Source organism: Setaria italica, chromosome IX (genome assembly GCF_000263155.2).
Source record: "Setaria italica strain Yugu1 chromosome IX, Setaria_italica_v2.0, whole genome shotgun sequence".
In the NCBI taxonomy this organism is placed as follows: Eukaryota; Viridiplantae; Streptophyta; class Magnoliopsida; order Poales; family Poaceae; genus Setaria; species Setaria italica.
In genome coordinates this window covers 1,583,899-1,595,814 of record NC_028458.1, presented here as the reverse complement: position 1 = coordinate 1,595,814, position 11,916 = coordinate 1,583,899, and positions in this window count along the sequence as shown.

Genomic DNA, 11,916 nt, shown 5'->3' with positions numbered 1-11,916 from the left:
CTTTTTTTTGGAGGATGTTTTAGTTAACTTTTATAGTTCCGAATCACGACTTTCGACTTTGTTGTTTAATCGGCTGAAATTTACTGGCTGAAACCTCGTGGGTTTTGTGTTTGACGTCCTCTGAATACCATGTTTCCCTTGACGTTTTTAGTAGCTGGAGCTGAACCCCACCACATTTCAGGAGATCTCTATGCAACCCAACTAAACATGTTAGAGACGACACGTCGAGAAAATTGCATGATGACTGTTTGAATGCGAAGGAGAAACTTCCTTGCTGAAACTGGCAAAGCAGCCTGCAAACTTCATCGGTGCTGCTGAGAGGACCAGCGCTGTGCGGGAGTGCAGTGTAAAGCCTTCATCATGTATGAAGATGAACACCAGTACACCACCACACGTGCTACTTGTACAAGAACGGCCATGCATACCTGCCCCGATCAGATGTTCGGATCGTCCCAGCACCGCCAAACTCGGAAACCTCCAAATCCTATGCCAGGGCCATACGTACATCCGATTAGTGAGGACTGCCGTTGCTAGCCTTGTAGGCAGGCACATCTTGGCGTCAGCGTCATCTATCGACTATCGTAGCCACTAGCCAGCCGCGGCCCGCGAAGTTCCCCCGCCGGCGAGGCATCATTTTGTTTGTTTCCTTCCCCGGATCGCGGGCATGGTGACAACCTCACGCTCGTCGCCGTTGATGGACAAAGCGAACTGCGCTACGTCCTGAACTTCTGATATGGCGACTCCAGGGAAGTCTGGTTGGAGGGGTTGTCTGCTTGGTAGGAGGTCTAGTATATGGCTAGAAGAAGCAGATCTGATGACGGCTCCAGGAAGTCTAGGACGACTTGGGTATTGTCTCGAGTAGTTTGCGGTGTCCCCTGGCTGATCTTGAGACGACGACGGCGATCGGATCGGCCGGCGTGGATGTATAATTGTCGCCGGCCGCAGAGACAGCAAGGTAAGATGCCGATTGTTTGCGTGTGATAATCTTGGTCGATTCACATGTGTGATCCAAATTGTTCTGCGACTGCGTGTGATGACTCTCGGTAGTCACTCGGGCACTGACAAAACAAACAGGTTCTTACAGTTAAAGAAGAATTCGAGACGATGTCTATGCAACTAGCCCACGCAAGTGACGACTGGGCCTCAATACAATAGCCTGGCCTGTAGTGAATGGATCAAACGGCCCAGTCTCTCTCATGTGTTTCCAAACTGTACTCTAAGGCCCAGTAAAAGGAGAGTATCAGACGCTCGAGCAGGCAGGGCTGCCCGGAGGCGGCCTCTCTCAGGCTGCCTACGAATGCATGGCCCATTTCATGCAGCAGTCAAGCTGTGTAGTATTTCCGGTCCATGTAGAGAAAGAGCTCGGCTTCGGCGCTTCGTTTCGTTTCTCCTTCAATCCTTTGCACTTGCGCCGGATCCGGCCGCCGCGGTTGCCACCGCCCGCCGCCTCGGAGCTCCACCGGCCACTGCCTCCTCCCTCCCGGCTACCGCCCTAATCCCGTGGCTCATTTTTGTTCCCCGGGCGAGTCAAGAGACTGGCGACGCTGATCGGCCGGGCCTGCACGCTGCCGCTTACGTCGTAGGAGAACGCGCATTTTTTTTTCTTCTGACCCTGCCATAGTCCAAAACTCCAAATGCATGTGATTATTCCCTCCAAAGATCGCCTCGATAAACAACTGGCCGGCCACCAGGCGGCCAGCCTATTTGCTTGGCAGTGCTGTACTACTACCACTAGCACTAGTAATACCATTATCATACCCCTCTGTTGTTTCAAATCCGGTGACCAGTAGGATAGGATAGGAGGTGATGCACAAGCACAACAACGTACAGAGTGTCATCAGGCAGCAAGGCAAATGGAGGGCCACGTACGGGACAGCGATACTCGTGGATTACGCAAAGATCTCGGCAATAATGCTGCTTCTGCTCCTGCTAACGGGACTGACTGGATCGGTTACGTTTACTACTACGCAGATACTCCAATACAGCTCGGAAAGCAAGCAGGCTGTGGAGGCCGGCGACACGACGGGACAGCATGTGTGCCGTGGGGACAGGCCTGGGCACGTTCCGCTGCCGCCATGTTCCCCACGGCCGCGACGCCCCGGCCCGGCGTGGCCTTTTCCCCCGAAAATCACCTCCTGCGGGTGTGTACCCGGGAGGTGGTGTGCTGCTACCGTTAGATTGAGGATCGACCGAGAAAGGTGAAGAGAGAAGGAAGATTATGAAAGAGATTATTATCTTACTACAGGCTCCTAAGCCTCCACGTGACACTACCTAAAATTCTACCTAAGTAGACTCACAAAAAAGCAGAATATCTGGTCGTTAATTGGTAGACTCAAATCATCATAGTCATTGGATCTATTATGTTTTCAAAAAAATTACCCACCTATACCATTATGAAAATAGCCTAAAGTAACCCTCTAAATCTATATCTAAATTACCCACCTCTTCTATTATATAAAATTAACTAAAGTAACCCCTATTCTTCATCAAAATTACCCATTTATGCCATTATAAACAATATTTAAAATAGCCTCCTAAATTTGCAACTAAATTGCCCACCATTAATACCTAAAAAACTTAAAGTGACCCCTTAAATTTGCATCAATATTACCCATGTATGCCATTATTAAAAATAACATGGGGTAACCCTACATTTGAATCCAAATCACCATAATTAAAAATATACAGCAATATATGATTCTAAATCGTCTATTTATTACATTACTTGTATATGATATAATAATTAAGATATATACGATGTGTCACCATTTATAAAGATATAGAGGAAGTGATGAGAATATAGATTTCTATGTTTAAATTGTAGCTCAAACTTAGGATCCATTAAACAAATTTAAGCACATACCTACAATGCAAAGTGAAAAGTTAAACATTATAAATATGGATGAAAATATTATAGAGTAAATACTAACTAAATTCTATCACAATTGGATGAAGATAATAAATATATATTTATACAAATACTGTGTTCGGATATTTAACAAATGAGAGGTATACCATGGTCTCTTTTTTTATTGGAGACTCCATATTAGTTCCATAGACACGCTAAGAGACAGATCAAGAAATAAAAAAATATCAAACATCAATCCTATAAACTCTAATAATTATAGCCATTGGTCTATTGTATTTTCTAAAAAGTTAACCACCACTATCATTATGAAAATATTCAAAAATGAACTCTAAACCTATATCTAAATTACCGAGCTCGGACATTATAAAAAATAATCTAAAGTAACCCCCATAATCTTCATCCAATATACTCATACATGTCATTATAAAGCATAACTTAAAGGGACATTTTAAATTTGTATCTAACGTATGTTGTTATTAAAAATAACCTAAAGTAAACATCTAAATTTTAATCTATGCTTCATACAAAAATGTCCAAAAGTAAATTAATATATGATTCTAAATTACCTATTTATACCATTGTTAATATAGAAATACTAAGTTAAATATATACACATGATTAGTGCCACCATTTAGATCATTTATACATGTACGCGAGGAATTGATGAAAAATATTAATTTTCATGCTAAACACAATGTATGGAGGTACGATACAAAATGATAAAGTGTGAATGTGGATGAAAAAATGTATAGAGTAATTACTAATTAAAAATCAAACACAACTAGATAAAGATAAGTAAATATCTATATAAGTATTATGTTGAAGTATTGAAAAATAAGAAATTAGTATGTAAACAATTTTGATTATTAGCTAGGAGTTTAATTTCTAAATAATTTTTAAATATAATAATTTTTAAAAATATTAGTCCATGCACAGTACGAGTTGATAATAGACTAGTTTCCATTAACGGCGCTCGTTGCCTTTTCAATCCCACACGACCGCCTCAGTTCCCAACCGACAGCCTCTCTCCATTTTCTTCTCCACCCACCCATGGCTACTATCTCTCTCCTCCGGTGAAGGAGAGCCTGGCCTTCTCCGTTCCGTCATGGAGGAGGTTGTTGGATCTGTGGAGTTGAAGCCCGCACAGCGTCGTCCTCGGCTAGATCTGGTGGAGATGAGCTTCATGGTGGAGCTCGAGGCCCCGCGACCTGCCAACTATGGCCACCCGTGAGAAGTTGACCCTAGATCCGAAGAGGGCGAGCTCCTCCGCGTGGACCTCGACATCAGCTGTAGCGGCGGGCATCGCTGTATCTACGGGCTCCGTGGTGGAGGTTGGAAGTTGAGGAGCCCACATGGGAGATGGGAAGCCACCGGGCCTGGCTCCTCCACGGCCGGGTGAAGTACTCTCTCCTCCTTTCTCTCACCACCCTATGGATTTGCTATGAAAGGCAGCCGTCCCCAACCTTCCTCGTCGGCGGTGGTAAGCTCCTCCATGTCTCCCATGGCGGCCAACAGCTCAGCATCGACAAAGAAGGCACGGAGGAGGAGCTCGAATCATGCGACGGCGACAAGCATCTCATCAGCATGTTCTGTAATTTTTCATGAGATTGAGAACTTGTGCATGAATTTTCACGTGATTTTCCTCTGCGTCGAGCTTATAAAATCTTAATAACAAGATTGCAATGTAATTTTCCCTTCGTTTGATTTTTTTATTCAGTCCACATGCGATCTGTTCCCTTCCACCTTTTTGTACGATTTAAAATTTCCATTTCCATTCTTTTTATGTCATGGTTGCTAATGTTCTGTACAAATAGAAAGTATTGATTTTCATGTGCTTGTAAATTTGTTTGACGTAATGCTCGTTGGAACATTTGTGAAATGAACGAAAGATAATAAAAGGAAGATGATTTTGTACACTGGAATGCAAATTTGCTGTTCATTTGATTTTTTTTGTTTCAAAATATTCTCCCAGAAAACTTGGGAAAGAGAGGGATGACTTTTATTTGGCAACAGTGCATGTCCTTGAATGAAATGAAAAATCAAGTAATTTGTGGTTACTTTTCGTCTAACCAAATAAAGCATTTTTTAAACTTAAAATGGACTCAGGTGCACCCGGTTCCTTGATCTCTGCGTAACTCAGAACAATGGGCTTGTTCGCTTCAGCTTATTCAACCGGCTTATCAGTCACTAAATAGTATTTTCCTCTCACAACAAATCAGCCGTTTCAGCTTTTCAGCCGGCTTATAAGCTAACAGGCCCAATGTTCCATGGTCCTGCTCATCAGGCTCAAGACAATAAACATTAACAACCGCAGGTATTTGGATAGCCGGTTAAACTTTAGCGTATGTCATGTTTGATACTCATTAGGAGTAATATAATCTAATTACAAAATTAATTGCACAGATGGAGTCTAATCATTAGCAAATGGTTACTAATTAGCTTTAATAGTTTCGTCTCGCGAATTAGACTTCATCTGTGGAATTAGTTTTATAATTAGTTCATATTTAATCTTTCTAATTAGCATCCAAACATTTGATATGACCCTTGTAAAGTTTAGCACCTCATATCCAAACACTCGTAACACATTTCTCCCTTTCTCTCTCCGCAACGTATCAACAAGCGGAAGATGCCCGCCGGAGTAAACAAGCTCCGAATTGCCTTGTCCCTTCCCCCCTCTCGCTCCCCTCCGTCGCCGATGGGAGAATGGCTTTCCCCCATTAAAAAAGGGGTAGCAGTTCTGGAAGGAATCTAACACAGGCGCAGGGGCGCACCAACAGTGATCTAACTCCCTTTTGCTTTGCCTTTTTCTTCAGTATCTTCCTTCCCCAAGGTGCTTGGCTTGACGACACCGACCTTCCTAGCTGCCGGAAAGCTAGCCAGGTTGGGTTCATGATCTTAGGCCATGTTTAGTTACTCCCAACTCCCAACTTTGACACTATGCAAAAAGAAGATTCCCCATCACATCAAACTTGCGGTACATGCATGGAGTACTAAATGTAGATGAAATTAAAAACTAATTGCACAGTTTTGTTGTACTTTGCGAGACGAATCTTTTGAGCCTAATTAGTCAATATTTGGACAATAATTCACAAATACAAACGAAACGCTACAGTGTGCTACAGTGCTGTAACAGTAATTTGGCACCTCCCAAATTCCCCAACTAAACACGGCCTTATTGGGCCCGGAAAGGTTGCTTGAAATGGGTTCGTTGATCGATCGTGGAATGAATTCTGAGCCGTCAGGGTAGATCAGTGGCAAAGTCAACAACTGATGATCAAAATGCCAGTGATACCAAGTTTCCAACCAGGGTGTCTTATCTTCACGGTACATACATCAAGATTGGAGAAGAAAATTGGCGCCATCGAAGAACATGCGCCATTGAATTTGTTTTCTCAAAAGAAAAAAAAATGAGGAAGAAGCAGGCAAGCAGCAGCAAGAGCAGCCGCCCCGTGATCCTACTACTCAACAGCTACCTAGTAGGCGAGGTGACGAGCGATGCAAATCTAGCTGCATCATGAGATTTCTGCAGGCCAAGTTGGGAGTAGAATATTGTGCGTGTGCGTGTGCCTGTGCCCGGCTTGGGACGCCGCGGAATATGCAGGACAGGACAGCGCGAGCCGGGCGACATGCCAGTGGTTTTCGCAGCGCGGTCTGCCTGCCTTTCCCACGGCCATCATTGCCACCAACCCGACCCAGCCTCACTTCACTCCACCTCACGTCCTCACCGGCTCACCTCATGCGGACGCACGCAAAGGCAACGCAACCCATCTGCCGGGCCTGCGACGCCGAGCACTCGAGCAGAGCTGCTGGCTGCTGGCAGCTGCTGGGTTCGCCAACTTCCGAGGCCGCGCGCGTACGTCGCCGTTGCGTGCGCGGATGGGGAATTCCATCGCATCCGCCGAGCTTGTCGCGCTCGCAGCTCGCTGCTCGATGAATGAGAAATTGAGATTTGAGAATGACCAGGCCGACGCGGCAATTCTGCGGGTGTGTGCCGGGGTGGGCATTTGCTATGGGTGACGCGCGTACATGTTAGTGGAGGTGACAGTTTGTGATTTTAATACTAGGGCCTGTTTAGTTGGAAATTTGGGAGGGACAAAATTTGCATTTTGTCATAAATGCGCAACTGTACCATTTCGTTTGTATTTGTGAATTATTGTCCAAATATTGACTAATTAGGCTCAAAAGATTCGTCTCGCAAAGTACAACAAAACTGTGCAATTAGTTTTTGATTTCGTCTACATTTAGTACTCCATGCATGTACTGCAAGTTTGATGTGATGGGGAATCTTCTTTTTGCATAGTGCTAAAGTTGGGAATTTGGGAGTAACTAAACAAGACCGTAATCAAGTTACAACAGTGAACACCTTTGCTCGTTAAAAGAGGAGAAAGGTCCTTTTCGTTCAAAATCAGAGGACCAAGGCCCTGTTAGTGTTTGTTTATCAAATATTTTGTATTATCCATTGCTAAGAACCATTCATCTCTTTCTATCATTTTCATGTAGAAATTTGTTCTTTTCTTTTATTTAAATAAAAAACAATCAACAAATACCCCTTTTCAGAAATTTATGATTTCATATTTTTTTGAAACAAATGACACGCACATGAACTAGTCAATTCCAAAAATTCATCCGCTAAAAAGAATGCCAGAAACATCATGCAACATCAAGAATTTTTCATGAACAAATTAAGAAGATGCAAATCAGAGACAAAATCACCAAAAATTCGCTAAAAGGATTGACGTAAACATCATGCAACATCAAGAATGTTCATGAATACATTAAGAAGATGCAAATCAGAAATAAGAAATAAATCACATACTGAGCATGGTTTCTTCATTTCTTTCACAAACATGAGCATGAACTACAAATAAAAATAAGTGAATACCTTGTTCGGACATGTACTTTGGAAAAAAACACATCACCACTAACTTTTTTCGACCATGTTTCCAGGGACATTCTATGGTACAAAATAATATTCCATTTAATTTACTTTTCCCATATATGCAGCAAAGAGCATCTCGCCAAATAAATTTGCACGCATGTGAAAAAAAAAGTACACAAACACAAACATGAACATAAGAAAAACGTAAAAATGAAAGCTTCAGATCGTTAAAAAAATTGAAAGCGAAATTTCTGATATTTAGACCTAATAAAAATCAAAGAAAAGAAAAAATTACATTGCTTCTTGTTGGGTGCTCGTCACAGGGAAAATGCGGATGCCAAGGCATACAAACTCTAATCTAGATCAAAAAAAGAATAAATGCTTGTCAATGCGATGCTCGTCGATTGTTCACCGCGGAGAAGCTCAGGGCCACGCACATGTTCCTCCCCTCACCGGTGGACATGCCGCCGCTTCTTCCATCCTTCTCCCCGGATCCGAAGCCTCCTGATCCGCGTGGTGGGTGAGGGGAGAGAGACCGGCAGGATCAGACCACCACCCCGGTTGACAACCTCCGGAGGTGATTTTCGGACCCAGGCACCAGGCGCGGGCAGGCACACCCAGCCACGCCACGCAAGACGCAACCGGTGAACCGGATGAGCCCTGCCCTGCCCCGTGCTCAGCGGCGCGACGCAGGCCGGACGTACGGAGAGCCTGCGCCCGGCCAACCCGCCCTCCCTCCCACCCAGTCCGTGCATACGACGCCGATGACGACGACGACGACGAGGAGGACGCGACTGATGTCTCACGAGGCGCACGGAAATGAATCCCATGGCACTGTGCGCACGTACGTACGTGATGTGCCTCAGCCTCACCGCCTTGTCCGACGGATCCGTCCTCAGGTCCGCGAGATCACGCAGTGGTAGCACGGCCCTGCGCAGTTGGTGAGATTCATGACTCGCCTCGAAACCAACGCCGTGTCGGGGGAGCCGGGGAGGGATGGCAGGCCTGCCGTGCGACTTCCAAGTTTCAACTCTGGAGTAGACCCAAGACACTGCTGATGAACTGCTGGGTGACATTTGCACGAGCATCCTCCTGCTGATGTGCTGCGGTGTTTGATTCGACGCGCGAACTGCCTTGCATACGTACGGGGCGTAACGAGAGTACAGGTTGGTGGCGAGCTGGTTCATTGGCTAACAAACCACGCACAACTCAACATCAACAGAGCAAAACAAGCACACTGGTACGGGGGTGGCAGTGAAGTAACAGTGCAGTAACAGGAGTTTGCATCGCAGCATTGCATTGGGTTGTTGCGGACGCAGGCAGGAGTGCCTGTACTGCCTGCCTGCCTGCCTGCCCACCCGTGCTGGCAGTGGCAGTCCATCCATCGGCATCGTGGCGGAATCGACGACAGGCATTCATGGTCCATTCATGCCCCCGCTCGGATGTCAATGCCTCGCTGAGCTTTGCCGTGTACGGGCTGCGGCCAATGAAGAGGCCACGGCGCGCGTGTGATGAGGCCCCCTCGTGCGTGCCGTGCCCGTCCGGCCGTCCGTGCGAGCGACGGAATTGGATCGGAGGCACAGTGGCCACCCTGCCCCCCGTGCGCGCGGTCGCGTCGTGGTACGGGGGTGGCGCGCACGGCCTGGGCATTTACGCCGCCGGTCACGTCGAGCACCGAGCCGAGCGCCGAGCGGAGTGGGGGGCCAGGGCAGGGCAGGGCAGGGCAGGGGGGCAAAAGATTTTGCTCCTCCCGTAAGCGCACGGGGAAAAGGGAGAAAGAGAGATAGAGAGGGGGAAAGAGCCAAAGGGCCAAAGGGGGGTTCCGTCCGTCCGGTCCCAGCGGCCGCACGCACGCACGCGGGTCTCGTCTGGGTCTGGCCGCTAGCGCTAGCAAGCAACAGCATGGAGCCATGGATGCGCCGCTGCCGTAGCGGACGGAGTAGAGGAGTAGCTGCGACGCCGACGCGCGATGCGACGGTGCTGTCTCGGGCGAAGCGATCGGGGGAGGCCGGCCCGGCCGGGAGGGAGGCGGATTCACAGGAGCTCTTGCATTTTAATTTTGAAAACCCGTCGTCGTCCATAAGATTCGGGCTCATAACAAAAGCACTCGCGGTTGATCCTAAAATTTAAGTGCGGCCGACGCGGGGTCTCCCGGTGCCGTAAGCGTCCACGGAGTTCCCTAAACAAGAACGGTGGCGGCTCATGCTCATGTGATCCAGCACTAAACAAGTTGCAGTAATTCTTCCCGGATTTGTTAAACCAACCAGCAGTGCAGATCGTTTAAGGGGGTGTTTGTTTCTTTAGCCCCTCCTAAAATTCCTGTCACATCGAATGTTTAGATACTAATTAGAAGTATTAAACATAGGCTAATTAAAAAACCAATTGCACAGATAGAGACTAATTTGCGAGACGAATCTATTAAGCCTAATTAGTCCATGATTTGACAATATGATGCTACAGTAAACATGTGCTAATGATGGATTAATTAGGCTCAATAGATTCATCTCGTGAATTAGCCTCCATCTATGTAATTAGTTTTATAATTAGCTCATGTTTAGTCCTCCTAATTAGCCTCCGAATATTCGATGTGACATAAATTTTAGTCAGGACTAAAGATCCAAACACCCCCTAACTGATCGGCCCCCTCGACGCGTGAACGAGTTCACCGTCCATTACTTGCGGACTTTCGTTTCGTCCGTCCCCCCTTCAGTTTCAGTCTATCCAGCACGCTCCATTTCTTTACTCTGGCCAGTTTCGCCCCTGCTTTTAGTTCACCAGCAGCTGGCTTTACGCACAAAGCTCGCCGAGCCGATGGGCCTGCTTTATAGCCGAAGGCGATGACGACGTGCACCCTTTTGCTAATTCTATATGTATACCGCCGCTCCTGCGTGACGAGGAGGTGAACATATGCCGCTCTGGCTGGTCCTGGTCAAAGCGATCCATCGACTGACTCCTCGCTGCGTGCCGGAGGCGGCCACCACCACCATGTGAGGTTTATCTGTTTAATTAACGACGACTTGGTGTCATGCTGTTCCGATCTGACAGCGACTTCTTCGATCCTCGTAAGTGCCTTGCGATTTGCATTGCTTGCACACTTGCATGTGCATGCCCCGGCCCCAACGACTATGTTGTAGCATGCAGCCGGGTGGAGCGTCTGACGCCGGCACCTTCGTCTCAGTTCCATCAGGTTCACATTGCTAATCCGTATGGTTGTGTCAGGCGGTGTCAAATTGAATGATCTGTTTGGATACGAGGTGCTAAACTTTAACAGTGTCACATCGGATGTTCGGATGCTAATTAGGAGGAGTAAACATGAGCTAATTATAAAACTAATTGCAGAACCCTGTGCTAATTCGCTAGACGAATCTATTAAGCCTAATTAATCCATCATTAGCAAATGGTTACTGTAGCACCACATTGTCAAATCATAGACTAATTAGGTTTAATAGATTCGTCTCGCGAATTATACTCCATCTGTGTAATTAGTTTTGTAATTAGTCTATGTTTAATACTCCTAATTAGCATCCAAACATCCGATGTGACAGGTGTTAAACTTTAACAAGGTGTTCCCAAACACCCCCGAATTCCTTTTAGATTCGGAGCCACGAAGATCGCAGCAATCCTGGCACCCACCTTCATCTTTAACACTCCTCCACGTAATAATACAGTTACACATCCTTTTTTACATCAGGTTCACATAAAAAGTTAGGAGTAACCACATATTTAGCGTCACGCAAAGCCCCTATAATTGCTTGCACGGTATAGCTACTGCTCCTGGAATCAGATGTGAATGATGGAAGTAACGGGCAGAAATTAATGAGTGCTCAACCGAATGCTACTCCTTTTGAAAACAAGTTACCACCGTTATCTATGAACTGCTAACTTTGAACCAGAGGCATCATCACCAGTTAATATGTGCCAAAACCATACGCTTCTCCTTTTGAATAAGTGATATTATTGTCTTATTATGAGAATAAGTAAATAGTACTAAAGCATGGGCCAAGCCATTTGAATCTGATGAAATTTTAGCATCATACTATTGGTATTACTGCATACCTAAATGTAGATTTATAAGAAGTATTGCCACAATATTTCATTTTGGCAATAGTAGATCGTCTACAGTGAAAATGAATTACATGCATGGCTAGATAGGTATGGTGATGAGCAT